An 18,389-nucleotide genomic window follows, 5' to 3' on the forward strand; every position below is an offset into this window, starting at 1 on the left:
TCCTTCTTGATCTCTACTTTTGTGGTGTCAAACATCGCGAATATCTCAAGGATCATCATATATGTCCCTGATATATTATAGTTCATCACGAAGCTCTAGCAGCTTGGTGGTAATGACTTCGGAGAACCATCACTATTTCATCTGGAAAATCAACTCCCACTCGATTCAAGCGATTGTTGTACTCAGACAATCTGAGCACAAGTTCAACAATTGAGCTTTTCTCCCTTAGTTTGCAGGCTAAGAAAATCGTCGGAGGTCTTATACCTCTTGACGTGGGCACAAGCCTGAAATCCCAATTTCAGCCCTCGAAACATCTCATATGTTTCGCGACGTTTCAAAACGTCTTCGGTGCCTCAACTCTAAGCCGTTTAACTGAACTATCACGTAGTTATCAAAATGTGTATGTCAGATGTTCGCAACATCCATAGACAACGTTCGAGGTTCAGCACACTGAGCGGTGCATTAAGGAGATAAGCCTTCTATGAAGCAATGAGGACAAACCTCAGTTTACGGACCCAGTCCGCATAATTACTACTATCAACTTTCAACTAAATTTTCTCTAGGAACATATCTAAACAGTAGAACTGAAGCGCGAGCTACGACATAATTTGCGAAGACCTTTTGACTATGTTCAGGATAATTAAGTTCATCTTGTGAACTCCCACTCAGATAGACATCCCTCTAGTCATCTAAGTGATTACATGATCCGAGTCAACTAGGCCGTGTCCGATCATCACGTGAGACGGACTAGTCATCATCGGTGAACATCTTCATGTTGATCGTATCTACCATACGACTCATGCTCGACCTTTCGGTCTCTTGTGTTCCGAGGCCATGTCTGTACATGCTAGGCTCGTCAAGTCAACCTAAGTGTTTCGCATGTGTTCCGAGGCCATGTCTGTACATGCTAGGCTCATCAACACCCGTTGTATTCGAACGTAAGAATCTATCACACCCGATCATCACGTGGTGCTTCGAAACGACGGTGCACAGTTAGGGGGAACACTTTCTTGAAATTATTATGAGGGATCATCTTATTTACTACCGTCGTTCTAAGTAAACAAGATGCATAAACATGATAAACATCACATGCAATCAAATAGTGACATGATATGGCCATCATCACTTTGCTCCTCTTGATCTCCATCTTTGGGGCTCCATGATCATCATCGTCACCGGCATGACACCATGATCTCCATCATCATGATCTCTATCATCGTGTCTTCATGAAGTTGTCTCGTCAACTATTACTTCTACTACTACAGCTAACAGTTAGCAATAAAGTAAAGTAATTACATGACGTTTATGTTGACACGCAGGTCATAAATAAATTAAGAAAACTCCTATGGCTCCTGCCGGTTGACATACTCATCGACATGCAAGTCGTGATTCCTATTACAAGAACATGATCAATCTCATACATCACATATATCATTCATCACATCCTTTTGGCCATATCACATCACATAGCATACCCTGCAAAAACAAGTTAGACGTCCTCTACTTGTTGTTTGCATGTTTTACGTGGCTGCTATGGGTTTCTAGCAAGAACGTTTCTTACCTACGCAAAAACCACAACGTGATATGCCAATTGCTATTTACCCTTCATAAGGACCCTTTTCATCGAATCCGATCCGACTAAAGTGGGAGAGACAGACACCCGCTAGCCACCTTATGCAACTAGTGCATGTCAGTCGGTGGAACCAGTCTCACGTAAGAGTACGTGTAAGGTCGGTCCGGGCCGCTTCATCCCACAATGCCACCGAATCAAGATTGGACTAGTAATGGTAAGCATATTGAACAAAATCAACGCCCACAACTACTTTGTGTTCTACTCGTGCATAGAAACTACGCATAGACCTAGCTCATGATGCCACTGTTGGGGAACGTAGCAATAATTCAAAATTTTCCTACGTGTCACCAAGATCTATCTATGGAGTCATCTAGCAACGAGGGAGGAGTGGATCTACATACCCTTGTAGATCGCGTGCGGAAGCGTTCAAGAGAACGGGGTTGATGGAGTCGTACTCGTCGTGATCCAAATCACCGATGATCCTAGCGCCGAACGGACGGCACCTCCGCGTTCAACACACGTACGGAGCAGTGACACCTCCTCCTTCTTGATCCAGCAAGGGGGGAGGAGAGGTTGATGGAGATCCAGCAGCACGACGGCGTGGTGGTGGAAGTAGCGGGATTCCAACGGGGCTTGGCCAAGCGCTGCGGGAGGAGGGAGATGTGTCATGAGAGGGAGAGGGAGGCGCCAGGGCTTAGGTGTTGCTGCCCTCCCTTTCCCCCACTATATATAGGGCCAAGGGAGAGGGGGGCGCAGCCTTTGGCCCTTCCTCCAAGGAAGGGTGCGGCCAGGGAGGAGTCCCTCCTCCCCAAGGCACCTAGGAGGTGCCTTCCCCCTTTAGGACTCTTCCTTTCCCTCATCTCTTGGCGCATGGGCCTCTTGGGGCTGGTGCCCTTGGCCCATATAGGCCAAGGCGCACCCCCTACAGCCCATGTGGCCCCCCGGGGCAGGTGGCCCCACCCGGTGGACCCCCGGGACCCTTCCGGTGGTCCCGGTACAATATGGTGACCCCGAAACTTGTCCCGATGGCCGAAATAGCACTTCCTATATATAATTCTTTACCTCCGGACCATTCCGGAACTCCTCGTGACGTCCGGGATCTCATCCGGGACTCCGAACAACTTTCGGGTTACCGCATACTAATATCTCTATAACCCTAGCGTCACCGAACCTTAAGTGTGTAGACCCTACGGGTTCGGGAGACATGCAGACATGACCGAGATGACTCTCCGGTCAATAACCAACAGCGGGATCTGGATACCCATGTTGGCTCCCACATGTTCCACGATGATCTCATCGTATGAACCACGATGTCAAGGACTTAATCAATCCCGTATACAATTCCCTTTGTCTAGCGGTACGATACTTGCCCGAGATTCGATCGTCGGTATCCCGATACCTTGTTCAATCTCGTTACCGGCAAGTCTCTTTACTCGTTCCGTAACACATCATCCCGCGGTCAACTCCTTGATCACATTGTGCACATTATGATGATGTCCTACCGAGTGGGCCCAGAGATACCTCTCCGTTTACACGGAGTGACAAATCCCAGTCTCGATTCGTGCCAACCCAACAGACACTTTTGGAGATACCTGTAGTGTACCTTTATAGCCACCCAGTTACGTTGTGACGTTTGGCACACCCAAAGCACTCCTACGGTATCCGGGGGTTGCACAATCTCATGGTCTAAGGAAATGATACTTGACATTAGAAAAGCTTTAGCATACGAACTACATGATCTTTGTGCTAGGCTTAGGATTGGGTCTTGTCCATCACATCATTCTCCTAATGATGTGATCCCGTTATCAACGACATCCAATGTCCATGGTCAGGAAACCGTGACCATCTATTGATCAACGAGCTAGTCAACTAGAGGCTTACTAGGGACATGGTGTTGTCTATGTATCCACACATGTATCTGAGTTTCCTATCAATACAATTCTAGCATGGATAATAAACGATTATCATGAACAAGGAAATATAATAATAACTAATTTATTATTGCCTCTAGGGCACATTTCCAACACTACCAGCATTTACACTTGGGAGGATCTCTCCCGAGTGTTCGTCACCACATTTGAAAGTACGTGCAAGCGACCGGCAGGGCTGACGGAACTGCGGTCTTGTGTACAGAAGCCAAATGAAACTTTGAGGGATTACATCCAGAGGTGGATCACGTTACATCACTCGGTGGAGAATGCGCCTGACCACCAAGCAGTTTGTGCCTTCAAGGAAGGCGTCAAGTACAGAGAACTGAATTTGAAATTCGGTCGCACCGGGGATATGTCCCTGAATAGGATGATGGAGATTGCCACCAAGTACGCTAATGGCGAAGATGAAGATCGGCTCAGGAGTGGCAAACTCAAGTCAGTCGCTCAAGAACCCGGAGGCAATTCCAATCGGAAACAAAAGCGGAAAGCCGAGCCAGCGGCTCCCGGGGAAGCCTTAGCTTTAACCCAAGGAAAGTTTAAAGGGAAACCTAAAGGGCCTTGGAACCCTAAAAAGGTTAAAGACCAGGACGGAAATGATGTGTTGGACTTGCCATGTCTCATCCACACAAAGAAAGATGAAGAGGGTAATTTCATTTACCCGAAACATACCACTCGACAGTGTCGACTCTTGATCCAGCAGTTCCAGGGCAAACATCCCAAAGGTAAGGAAAAGGAGTCGGACAAGGTCGAGGACAAAGAGGACGGTGACGACGGATACCCTCAAGTCAATTCCACCTTGATGATTTTTGGTGATGTTGAGAGCAAAAGTCGACTGAAAGTCATCAACCGAGAGGTGAATATGGTTGCTCCGGCGACACCAAGTTATTTGAAATGGTCCCAGACTGCCATCACGTTCGACCAGTCCGATCACCCAACGCATATTGCCACCCCTGGGAGGCAAGCTCTAGTGGTCGACCCAGTGGTTGAAGGCACTCGACTGACCAAAGTCTTGATGGATGGTGGCGGTGGTTTGAACATATTGTATGCTGAGACGTTGAAAGGGATGGGCATTCCAATGTCCAGACTCAGTGCCAGCAACATGAGTTTCCACGGAGTCATTCCTGGGAAGAAGGCTGAATCACTCGGCCAGATTGCTCTTGATGTGGTTTTCGGTGATTCCAAGAATTACCGCAAAGAAAAGTTGACATTTGAAGTTGTAGACTTCCAGAGTGCCTACCACGCTATTTTGGGCAGGCCGGCTTATGCACGCTTCATGGCCCGACCGTGTTATGTGTATCTTAAATTGAAGATGCCTGGCCCCAAAGGTGTGATCACTATTACGGGCAATCGGAAGAAAGCGGAAGAATGTTTTCAGAAAGGTTCGAAGATCGCCGACGCTCAGATGGCAGTGGTGGAGTTGCGGGAATACCAGAAGACTGCAGACCCGAGTGATTTGTTGCGAGCCAAGAAGCCCGCTACAGAGTCAGCTTTTCAGTCGACTGGCGATACAAATACAGCTCATATCCACCCGACCGACCCCAGCGGTGCTCCAACTCATATCTCGACAACACTCGACTCCAAATAGGAAGAAGCGCTCATCCAGTTCCTCCGTGAGAATTGGGACATTTTCGCATGGAATCCCTCTGACATGTCGGGTGTTCCCAGGGAGCTGGCTGAGCACCGCCTAAGAGTCAACTCAAAAATAAAATCTGTCAAGGAACATCTCTGACGGTCCGCCGTCCAGAAGAGAAAGGCCATTGGCGAAGAGGTAGCTCGGCTCTTAGCGGCAGAGTTCATCCGAGAAATCTACCACTCCGAGTGGCTCGCCAATGTTGTCATGGTCCCCAAGAAGGACAAGTCACTTCGCATGTGCATTGACTTTAAACATATCAATCGGGCCTGCCCGAAAGACCATTTTCCTCTCCCCCGCATCGACCAGATAGTCGACTCGACTGCGAGATGTGAGCGACTGTCTTTTTTAGAAGCCTATTCTGGGTACCATCAGATCCGTCTGTATGGACCTGACGAGATCAAAACAACTTTCATCACTCCATTCGGGTGCTTCTGTTATGTTACCATGCCATTCGGCCTCAAGAATGCCGGAGCCACATTCATGAGGATGATTCAGAAGTGTTTGCTCACCCAAATCAGTCGGAATGTGGAGGCGTACATGGATGATATTGTGGTCAAGTCACGGAAGGGTTCCGACCTGCTGACTGACCTTGCTGAAACCTTTGCCAACCTCAGAAGGTTTGATATCAAGCTTAATCCATCAAAATGCACATTCGGGGTTCCTGGCGGAAAGTTACTCGGTTTTCTCGTTTCCGAACGGGGAATCAACGCCAATCCAGAAAAAGTTGGTACTATACTCCGAATGAAAAGTCCTGTGCGAGTGCATGATGTTCAGAAGCTTACTGGTTTCTTGGCCGCCCTAAGTCGATTCATATCTCGTCTCGGTGAAAAGGCATTACCTCTTTACCGATTGATGAAGAAGTCTGACAAGTTCGAGTGGACTCCTGAAGCTGACGCAGCGTTCGCAGAACTCAAAGCTCTGCTCTCCACCCAGCCGGTGCTTGCTGCCCCAATCAGCAAGGAGCCTTTGCTGCTTTACATTGCAGCCACAGGATAAGTCGTCAGTACGGTACTCACGGTCGAGCGGGAAGAAGAAGGGAAAACCTTCAAAGTTCAGCGCCCAGTGTATTATATTTCTGAAGTCTTGACCCCATCGAAGCAAAGATATCCTCATTATCAGAAGCTCGTATATGGGATTTATATGACCACAAAGAAAGTTGCCCACTACTTCTCTGATCATTCCATTACAGTCGTCAGCGACGCTTCGTTGTCAGAGATCTTGCATAACAGGGACGCAACTGGTCGAGTGGCAAAATGGGCGATTGAACTCCTTCCTCTAGATATCAAGTTTGAGGCAAAGAAAGCTATCAAGTCCCAGGCAATCGCGGATTTCGTCGCCGAGTGGATTGAACAGCAACTGCTGACTCAGGTTCACTCAGAGCATTGGACCATGTTCTTTGACGGTTCCAAGATGATAAGTGGTTCCGGAGCCGGAGTGGTGTTGGTCTCCCCCAGAGGAGATAAACTCAGATATGTTCTTCAAATCCACTTTGATTCCTCTAACAACGAGGCAGAATACGAAGCACTTTTATATGGGTTGCGCATGGCCATTTCACTCGGCGTCCGTCGCCTCATGGTCTATGGCGACTCAGATTTGGTGGTCAATCAAGTAATGAAGGAATGGGATGTCAGAAGTCCAGCCATGACTGGTTATTGCAATGCAGTGAGAAAACTGGAGAAGAAATTCGAGGGGTTAGAGCTTCATCACATACCCCGACTGAAAAATCAAGCAGCTGATGATCTGGCAAAAATAGGTTCCAAAAGAGAAGCCATTCCCAGCAATGTGTTTCTGGAACACATCCACACACCATCAGTCCAGGAGGATCCCTTCACTGAAGAGGCCCCGCAGCCAAAAAGTGCCACGGATCCGACTGAAGTTGAAGTGCCAGCTGTGGTCGACTTGATCATGGAAGTCTTGGTTATCACTCCCGTCTGGACAGAACCGTACATCGCGTACATCCTAAGGAAAGAACTCCCGGAAGACGAAGAAGAAGCTCGACAGATTGTCCGTCGATCCAAGGCCTTTACAGTCATAAAGGGACAGTTATATAGAGAAAGCGCGACTGGGGTCGGCCAGAAGTGTATTACACCAGAAGAAGGTCAGATGATCCTTAACGATATCCACTCGGGGACCTGTGGTCATCATGCGTCCTCTCGGACCATTGTGGCTAAAGCATACCGAGCGGGGTTCTACTGGCCAAGAGCCAATGAGATGGCCAAAGAGATAGTCGACAAATGTGAAGGATGTCAGTATTACTCCAATATGCCACACAAGCCCGCGTCAGCCCTGAAAACCATTCCACTCGTCTGGCCCTTCGCTGTTTGGGGGTTGGACATGGTTGGACCACTGAGAACAGGCAGGAGCGGCTTCACTCATGTGCTGGTAGCAGTCGACAAGTTCACCAAATGGATTGAGGACAAGCCTATCAAGAATCTTGATGCTTGCACCGCTATCAGTTTCATCAGAGAGTTGATATTCAGATATGGAGTTCCGCACAGCATCATCACCGACAACGGGTCAAACTTCGATTCCGACAAATTCAGGGCCTTTTGCGCCTCTCGGGGCACTCGGGTCGACTATGCTTCGGTCGCTCACCCTCGGTCGAATGGGCAAGCAGAAAGGGCAAACGGCCTAATTCTCAAAGGACTGAAACCCCGATTGATGCGCGATCTCAAGCACACAGCAGGTGCATGGGTCGACGAGCTTCCATCAGTCCTTTGGGGATTGAGGACAACCCCGAATCGATCGACTGGAAGAACCCCATTCTTTCTGGTCTATGGAGCCGAGGCAGTCTTACCGAGTGACCTGCTTCACAACGCTCCCAGAGTCGAGCTCTACTCAGAAGATGAAGCAGAACAAGCCCGGCAGGACGCAGTCGACCTCCTAGAAGAAGAAAGAGAAATGGCCTTGATTCGATCGACCATCTATCAGCAAGACTTGCGTCGATTCCATGCTAAACGTGAAGAGCCGAGCCTTCCAAGAAGGATACTTAGTCCTCCGAATGGATCAGCAGAAACCACACAAGCTCGCTCCTACTTGGGAAGGCCCCTTCATAGTTACCAGAGTCCTCCACAATGGAGCATACCACCTCTACAATGTCGATCGCCAGATTGATGAGCCACGAGCCTGGAATGCGGAGCTACTCCGCCCCTTTTATACTTAAATTCTCACTCGGATGAGATGTAATAAGAAAAACTCCTGTAGTTTATTTATCAAAGACAAGAGCGTTATAATTTTCCCAGTGATTATTATTGTTTTTTGTTTGCGTAAGAAATCCCCCAGTGGGTGGCTTAGCTGCGAATCCGCTTCGCCTAAGTTTGTAAAAACAGTTTCCTACCGAGTGGCGAGCCAGTCTCCCACTCGGGGGCTTAGCTGCGAATCCGTTTCGCCTAAGTTTGAAAAAATCCTACCGAGTGGAGAGCAATCCTACCACTCGGGGGCTTAGCTGCAGTCCAGCACTCGCCTAAGTTCTCTCACTTGGAGGCTTAGCTGCAGTCCGGCACTCGCCTAAGTTTGAAAAAATCTTTCCGAGTGGAGAGCAATCCTCCTGCTAGGGGGCTTAGCTGAAGTCCAGCACTCGCCTAAGTTCTCTCACTTAGAGACTTAGCTGCAGTCCAACACTCGCCTAAGCTTGAAAAAATCCTACCGAGTGGAGAGCAATCCTCCCACTCGGGGGCTTAGCTGCAGTCCAGCACTCGCCTAAGTTCTCTCACTTAGAGACTTAGCTGCAGTCCGACACTCGCCTAAGTTTGAAAAAATCCTACCGACTGGAGAGCAATCCTCCCACTCGGGGGCTTAGCTGCAGTCCAGTACTTGCCTAAGTTCTCTCACTTAGTGACTTAGCTGCAGTCCGGCACTCGCCTAAGTTTGAAAAAATCCTACTGAGTGGAGAGCAATCCTCCCACTCGGGGGCTTAGCTGCAGTCCAGTACTCGCCTAAGTTCTCTCACTTAGAGACTTAGCTGCAGTCCGGCACTCGCCTAAGTTTGAAAAAATCCTACCGAGTGGAGAGCAATCCTCCCACTCGGGGGCTTAGCTGCAGTCCAGTACTCACCTAAGTTCTCTCACTTAGAGACTTAGCTGCAGTCCGGCACTCGCCTAAGTTTGAAAAAAAAATCCTACCGAGTGGAGAGCAATCCTCCCACTCGGGGGCTTAGCTACAGTCCAGAACTCGCCTAAGTACGAAACACATCTCGTTCCTCAAGGACGACGAGGGGCAGGTCGACTGCCACCTTCTCCTGGGGAGTTTCGCCACAAATACAATGTGCGCTCCGTCCCACTCTGCAGTAATAGGGTGTGGGTCGACCGCCGCCTTCCCCTGGGGAGCTTCGCCACAAATACAAGACATAGGTCGACTGCTTCCCTCTCCTTCGGAGCTGCGCTGCGAATGCAAAAGTTGTCTCGAATGAAGAATGGGTTCGCTCAGCAGGAGATTTATAAAGATATTCAACAATAAACCAAGTTCGGGTAAATTCCAAAGGTTCCAAATCACAGATCGAAGTACTCGGACATGCAGCCCGAAAAAGTTTAACTGTTACAAAAACCACTCGGCATTCCGAGGCGAATTTAAGGTGGGACATAAGAGTTTGTTCACTCCGCGGGAGGAGGGCTGGCAGGCTCGACGAACTCATCCAGGTCGACGCCGTCGGCTATCCGAGTGGCTGCAGCGATGAAAGTCTCCATAAAGGTTCGGAAGTCATGCTTCTGGGTGTTGGCGACCTTGATTGCTGCCAGTTTGTCCTGTCGCACCTCCTTGCAGTGGACACGAACCAAAGACAGAGCCACGTCAGCGCCACACCGAGCAGCAGACTTCTTCCACTCCTGCACTCGATCGGGGATTTCATTTAGTCGAGTCATCAGGGACTCAATATCATTTTGGAGCACAGCCTCTGGCCAAAGTGCCGGGTCAATCCGCGACATGGCGACCTTCAGTCGAGCCAAGTAGTCCACGGCACTGTCGATGCGAGATACCAGACGGAGCAGGTTCATGGCAGTTTCATGTTTCACGGGAGAGTTGATTGGATCCAAACCAGGCTCGATCCGCCCAGTCTCCTCTTCAAACTTCTGGCAAAACTCTGCATTCACGATCCAAGGATAAGTCAATTTTCGTACACTGAGTCGACTAAAAAAAAGTCAGTCGGAACAGAATGTGCAACTTCAAGCTTGATGAACAGCTTCTTGGCAAGACTTCTCAGATAACTCTCCAGATCATCCCTCCTGCGAGCAATGCCTTCCATTTTCTTGCCCTGGACGAGATTCGCCTTCTTCCAGCGCGAGCACTCCTTGTTGGAGTCATTCAGAGCGGTCTTCAGCCTTGTATTCTCTTCTTCCAACTGGCCGACCGAAGCCAGCTTCTATTCGGCCAGAGCGGTCTTGTCGTCAGCCTCCTTACGAGCAGCGGCCAAATCCCGATCCTTCTTCGCCAGAGCTTCTCTCAGTTTTTCTGCAAAGAAATGATGATTGATTCAAAAATAGCAGAAGAGTACCCAAGCCTAAAACTGACCAGTCGACAAACTCGTCTTACCTGCGGCGCCGTCTCTGACCTTTTGCAGCTCTGTCCTGGCCAGCTCCAAGTCAAGGTTCAGTTGAATCTGTTGCTTCTCCAAGTCAGCAAAGCAAGCTCCGAGATCACAAGATTTCTGAAATCAAAGGGGAGAAGTTATTTTTACAGCAAAAAACAATAAAGGCAATAAATACTAAGACTACGGTCGACTGCCCGCAGTCCACCATAGTCTCAGGGACTACACCTAGTGGGTGCACTTAGCATGCCCCCACCAGTTCTGATCCCACTCGTCCGGCCCGCCGAAGTCGAGTGGAAGAGACAAACTACCAGTTCGGTTTATACATTCGGCAAAATACAAAGACTACAGTTGACTGCCAGCAGTCCACTGTAGTCTCGGGGACTACACCCAGTGGGTGCACTTAGCGTGCCCCCACTAGTCCAAAAATTCAATCGACGCACCCAGTGGGTGTACAGATGCAAAGGTTTTCGGAAAGAATCTTCAGGTAGCATATCCTAACAGAACAAGCGGCGACCAACTAACCTGAACGTTGCTCTGGAGAGCCGAGCTGGCATCATAGGCGGCTTGGCTGGTGTCCCGCACCGTCTTCATCTTCTCCATCATAATGCCCGCCTGGCGTATGGCTTCCTTAGCAGCATTCACCTCGTCCTCCGGGACATGATGGGTCACAAAAACTGAAGGCGGGTCGACAGGGGCCTGAGCAGTCGACGAAGAAGGCAAGGCACTCGACAGCGGCTCAGTGAAGGTAACAGAACCCCGATTGACGTCGCCAGTGTCCTGAACAACTGGTTCCGCCCTCGGCGTCGTCTGTAGCGCCTCGCTTGCAGGAGCTCGCCTATTTTTCCTCGTCAAAGGCCTCTCAGGCTCTTCATCATCATCAGGGAGGTCAATAACGTTGGGAGCTATGCAAAGTTCAATCGTCAAAATCACATCACCCAATGGTACGCGTTGCAGTTGAATCGACCAAAATAAAGACAGTATGGCAGGGATCATACCCGGATTAGAAGTGACCGCATCCTCCATCGCCTCATCTTCGTCCCTGTAAGCTGAGGTCCCGGAGGTAGCAGCGCTGACAGTTCCAAAGTTCGTCCAGTTAAAACAAGAAAAAAAACAGCGCGGAGCGTCGAGTGAATGCAAAGAGAGGCACTCACGCAGAAGCGACGGGGATATCAATCTTGATTTTCGGCAACGCCTTCCGAGTCTTCGGCTCTGCAACTCTGGGGTGCTTTGGCGCCTTCTCAGTCGGGGTTGGTGAAGAGATTCGAGGGTGCTTCGAAGACTGACCAGCCGGAGCAGTCGCCTTGTCACGGGCACTTGGCCGTTCTTGGTCAAGCTTGGATCGCCTCTCCCTGCGAGGAGGCGACTCGACTTCTTCTCCATCGCTTGAGTCGTCGCTTTCTCCATCCCCTTCACCATCGGAAGCCCACTCGCCACTTTCGCCGCCACTCGCCTCGCCTTCCAGAGCTTGCTCTTGCTCCCCGTTGGGCATTGAATACATTTCAATAATGGCCTGAAAGAAAGCAGGTAGATCAAAGTCAGTCGACGCAATATAGGCAGCTACGCGAGTGAATTCAGATTACAAGCAAAAACTCAGAATCAGATCTGCTCTGGTGCGTGAGACTGGTCGAATGGAGGGACTCTCCTGGCTCCCCTAGGATTGTCCTTATTCCTGGTAATGCCAGACAGCCACTTCTCCAGTGTGTCGTCGTCGACCTCCTCCGGGTGGATCCGAGTGGAGTCTTCAAGACCCGAATACATCCACATCGGATGGTCTCGGGCTTGGAGAGGCTGGATGCGCCGCTGAAGGAAGACCTTCAAGAGATTCATACCAGTGACCCCGTCACGAATAAGCTGGACCACTCGGTTGACCAACACCTTCACGTGCACCTTCTCCTTCGGGAGCACCTTCAAAGGGGAGGGTTTTTCCACTCGGTCCATGGTAAAGGGAGGGAGGCCAGTCGATTGCCCTGGCGTCGACTGGTCTTTACAGTAAAGCCAGGTCGACTGCCATCCGGGAACTGAGTCGGGAAGAATCATGGCCGGAAAGGAGCTTTTCCCTCTCGTCTGGATGCCAAGACCCCCACACATCTGGATCACTTGGGTCCTCTCGTCACTCGGATTAGCCTTTTTCACTGTCTGGGAGCGACAAGTGAAAATATGCTTGAAGAGACCCCAGTGAGGCCGACAACCCAGGAAGTTCTCACACAAAGAAATGAAAGCGGCAAGATAAACGATCGAGTTGGGGGTAAAATGATGGAGTTGTGCCCCAAAGAAGTTCAGAAACCCTCGGAAGAAGGGGTGAGGGGGCAAGGAAAATCCACGGTCGACGTGGGTGGCAAGAAGGACACGCTCACCCTCCCGAGGCTGCGACTCAGATTCCTTCCCCGGAAGCCGCGCCGAGTCGTAGGGGATCAGCCCCCCTTCGGCCAAGTCGTCGAGGTCTTCTTGGGAGATCCTTGAGTGGATCCAGTCGCCCTGGATCCAGCCCCTCGGCAGGCCGGACCGCGAGGAAGATCCGCCCCGGCTGGTCGCCTTCCCCTTCGACCTCGCTGTCGCCTTCTTTGCCCGCTCCAGAGCCGCTGTCTTCTCCTTCCCCATTGTCGTCGGCGAGACGCGCACGGTGCGGTGGCGCTGGGGCGAGAGCGAGCGCAGCGGAGGGGCGTGAGGAAGAGAAGAGGTAATGAGATGCACTGTTCGGGAGACTCCGGTCCGGCGCTTTATATCAGGCCGCTTCCGAGTGGCTGACGGGTAGGCCCAGGAGGCTCTGTCAAATCCCGTAACGACCGCGCGCGCGATACGTGGCGAAAAAGGTGGCGCGGGGATCGAGGCGGCTCCGCTCTATCCCATCTGATTACTGCGGCCTCCCCCGTCCCGCGCGCTTCCCAAAATTCGGATCCCACGAAATCTGCGCGCAGCAAACAACTTGTCAGACCAAAGATCTCCTCCGCACCATCACTCGGAGCCTTACAAGTAAAGAAACCCACTCGACGAAGAATTAAGAATGGATCAAGGCGACTGAAAAGGAAGTTGCTGTCATCACTCAGGTCCGTTGATCTGAAACAAGATATGCTCACGGCATGAAAAACGAGTCAGAGAAGTTCTCAACTCCTTCCCCACTCAAACCTCGATCCATTCGGGGGCTAATGATGAAGCTATGTACCTAGGGTAGGATCATGGACATGTCCTAACTGCCCTACCCAAGGACATCTCTAGAAGAAACCACCTTTCAATCGACTTGGAGGTGTTTCACTCGACAGACTCGAAGACGCTCGACCAAAAAGCAATCACTCGACCAAGATCCAACCACTCGACGGCCAGAAGACCTGAAGTCACTCCGCAAGCTAACGGTCGATCATTAAGTAGCTTTTATGGTCATCATAGCACTTTATTATTAGCGTTACCAGTAACGCCCTGCCTTAATGTACATTGAACCCTTTGTAACGTGGGCTGGCCGGGGTCTTGGCGCACTCTATATAAGCCACCCCCCTCCTCCGAGACAAGGGTTCGCACCTCTGTAACTCATATTCACATAATCCAGTCGACCGTCTCCGGGCTCCGAGACGTAGGGCTATTACTTCCTCCGAGAAGGGCCTGAACTCGTAAAGCTTGCGTGCTTACAACTTCTCCATAACTAAGATCTTGCCTCTCCATACTTACCCCCCTACACTACTGTCAGACTTAGAACCACGACAGTAACGGCTTCCTAAAGATAAAATAAAGTTTTCTTCGCCTAGCCCCTGTCCCAGCGTGCGACTAGCGTCGCCGAAAGGCATGAAGAGATGTGTCTCCGGTGGATCTCGCAAGATTCGATCGGTGTTTGTCCTCGTTCATCCGTGTTTGTGTATCTACAGGTTTGATCCTTTTAATCCACGCTTTTCTTCGTCGGCGGCGGTTGTTGTTTTGGTGCGTTGGTCCTTTGGGCCTTAGTATGATGACTTTCCAACTATTTACTAGAATAAGGTTTTGTTGGCTCCAGAGAAGAAGGGAAGATGACGTTGGCGCGCATTTGGCTGGCTCGAGTGCTTGTAGTCGTCGGTAGGTGGTCTAAACATGGATGTAATTTGTTATTTTTAGTGTTCTTTGTACTACCATGATATTTAATGAAAAGATCAAAAGTTTTTCCAGAAAAAACATGCACGAACATATAGCATTCAAAAGAAAACACACAGTACCGGATTTTTCCACATGTAAATATCGCTTCTTTTGAAAATACACGGCACTACCAAACACATGAATACTCTGCGCGCGCGTATGTGCAAACAACAGGCATGTGATGTGCTTATGATAGTATAATTATTTTCCTCATTTATATAAGATAAGACACTCTTTTCTTTGGATCCGGATATCCAGTGAACGGCTGATTTTTAGGCATGGCAAAACATACGTTTTCATGGTAAGTTGTGTGTGTGTCAAAAATGGCAAGTTTAATTGGCAAGAATGGTAAATCCGTCTCAATTCATTTTTTACCGAAAAATTGTCGTGCTTGCAAAAATATAAATTGCCATGCCTATATATATGACGTCAGATTTTCAGCCTTTTTATTCTATTTTGTCAAAGAAACTGAGGCAATATAATAGTGGCTTTTACTGATAGATCAATTGCAGGATAAGACCGCCAGAGGTTTCGTGCTTGCAAGCTGGAGTAGAGCGCCTTGAGGTATGAAAGATAAAATATGACCTTTGCTGGTAGAATTCCAAAGCAGAGTGGACTTAAGAATTATTGTATGGTTGTACTCTCTCTGTACCGTAATATTTGTCGCTGGAGTAGCTGAAGAGGGAGTACAATGCATGTTTCTCACGGAAATGCTAACCTTTCTCAGTAAGTATGCCAATAAGAAGCAACAAATGCATTGCTCTCAGAGGGCCGAGAAAGATGCACGTTTTCTTGGACGGTGACGGCGGCAGAGATTAGTCGTCATCAGAGGACAGATCCAATCTGGTCGTTGGCGACCTCGTTTTCAAAACAACGAAACCTACTGCTGAGAACAACATCCAGGGGTTGCAATGGCAATGCTGCCCACAGCGAACAAATTGTAGTGCCGAACAGTTATGAACAATGCCGACCATAGACTCTGGTAGTCTGACATCGCATGCTATCAGAGTGGGTGAAAACTTTTTGAAATGCAAGAGGAAAAATTGACATCGAATTGCTTTAGGTCTACTCACTGAATACAGCTTCAGTTTTAAGGTGCCGCTAGCGCGCGACTAAGACTGCGAAAGAGGGAAATTTAACGGCATGCAAAGAACACAAGAATATCAGGTGAAGACATGGAAAATTGAGTAGATTGATGGGGAATTCGTCTGTTTGGTCAGATATTGATGTGGCTTGATGAGACTCTGAGGAGACGAGGAAATGGACTTTTAGTGCTCAACCCCATTGCTGTAGCGTTTCTTATTTCAGGATATACCCTTAGACATTAATTTGCTCATTTTGGCAGCCATTTATTTTGCTCGAATGGCTGGACCACAAGATACCATGGCATGTTCTCGAAGACAACTTTTTCATGTCGAGTTGATTGCATGAGTCACGGCCTCTGCTTCTCCGGGTATGACGACGAAACGAGTTCAAACAATAACAGTGTTGTTCATTGCACAGATTAGGACAGCGGATGGTCTCACGGTCGCCCACGTGAAAGAATTCGTCATCGTTTGGACTAAGATAAGCGAAAACTGAGCTTAGCACAAATGAGGTTGATAAGATCACATGGAAATTCACCGCCCATGGATAATACACGAGTTAATTGCAGAAAACCACCAGCAAGGGTTGCAGAAAACCACCTAGTCTCTAATTTTGTGCAAAAATCACCGCGTTCTCAGTAATCTCTCTGCAGAAAGCACTGATCGGAGAATTTAGGCTGTTTAATTATTTTCTGACAAATGGAGCCGGACTGTAAGGAGCTGACTTGGCAAAACATTGACATACGACCCCCTAGATAAAAAAACGCAATCCAACCCAGCGGGTGGCCTCCCTCCTCCCTTCGATCCTGCAAGCCGCCGCCGCCTTGAGGCATCCTCTGCCCAGCGCCTCTGGCAAGCTGACGCCCGCAACCTGCAGGCCCCTCGCGCCGTCGTCCCCTGCCTCCACTTCTCCTTTCTTCTCTCTTGTTCTCTGCAAGAAGCCGCCATGGATGGAGGGTTGCAGTTGTGTGTGTGGGTGCAGGTCGCGGCGGCAGACTGCTGTTGCTACTGTCATCCGACATACTTTGTTCTTGATTTCAATTTCTTTTCCCGGCCGAACGACTCTGTTGCGCAACTTGCCCATTTTACTGCACACAAAATGGTTGTTCTTGGCATACAATTCTGTCACAAAGTGGATGACGGGGTTGACCTCCCGAGCCAATTCCTCTTCCCCCGCCAAGAGATGCCCGGCGCCTTCGGCAACCTCCTGGCCGCCGCCGCCGCCCCGCGATCTGCACCCACACCCACCGCGCCGCCCAGCTTGCCTGCACCCCCACCTCCGGCCACCTTCGCTCGCCGTCGTCCCATTCCCGTCCAGATTCAATGTCCTGGTCAGAGAGGACAACGACGCTCGGAGCACGAGCCCGCGGCCTGTGGCCGCTTCCGTTTGCCTCCCGCAGGGGCCTCCTGTGGCGGCCTTGAGTGCCGCCGTGACAACCTCGGGCATGGGCAGAAGACGACGAGCGAGGCGCCTCCCGCTTCCCGGCGGATCCACGGCGAGGCGGACACGCACGAGATGCGGCAGGTACTGGCCTCATCTCTGGGCCGCACGAAGCTTGTAGCGGTGGTCGCCGACGTGCTTGTCGGTGGCAGCGACGTCGCCGGAGTGGCGCGGGGGGTCGGCCAGCTCGGGCTCTCCCAATCCGACGGGATCGAGGCAGCAGGCTCTGTCGGGCATGTCCAGGGGCTGATTACTTTTTTTAGATCTACTAGGGGTCTGTGTGTAATTTTTTTGCCAAGTCAGCTCCTTACAGCCCGGTCCCATGTGTCAGAAAGTGATTAAATGGGCTAAATCACCTTATCAGTGCAATTTGCAAAAAGTTTACTAGAAACGTGGTGGTTTTTACATAAAATTATGGATTAGGCGGTTTTCTGCAATCGATGCCTCAAATATGATATTTTTTTGCAATTAACTCGACAATACACAGCATCCTTCGCCTACAAGATTAGAATAATCAAATAGACAATCGATAATCATTTGGAAGCATCTTAAAAGTTCTAGTGAAGTAATTCCTTGCAGCAAAATCTACCCACCTGAGTTCAAGTCTAGACTTGATACATGTTCCATCTTGCGTTAATTTTTCTCACCACCACTATTCATCTCTCCTTCCAACCTCCATCATTTTTTTCAGATTTCCATGTCGATCTGGTTTTCATAAAAAAGATTTTTGATAACCCAATAAATCAGATCAATCTATTGTATAGCACTAAATTCACGATCCCCCAACAAATTGTTTTTTGGGATAAAACCTAATGCCGGTTAGACATCTTTTGTAATCCAACAAACAGCAATAAATTCATGCTCTATAAACAAATAAATACACCCTTTATTTGCAAATGTAAGATGTTTTGGCAGTTTAGATCTCTTATCTTTGGTAAACTGGTCAAAAAGATCTTTTGTAATCCAACAAACAGCAATAAATTCATGCTCTATAAACAAATAAATACACACTTTATTTGCAAATGTAAGATGTTTTGGCAGTTTAGATCTCTTATCTTTGGTAAACTGGTCAAAAAGATCAATGGGCACATCTATTTTTGTCAGTTTAAATAA

This window comes from Triticum urartu, chromosome 1A (assembly GCF_056163025.1).
Source record: "Triticum urartu cultivar PI428250 chromosome 1A, HENAU_Tu73, whole genome shotgun sequence".
Taxonomy (NCBI): Eukaryota; Viridiplantae; Streptophyta; class Magnoliopsida; order Poales; family Poaceae; genus Triticum; species Triticum urartu.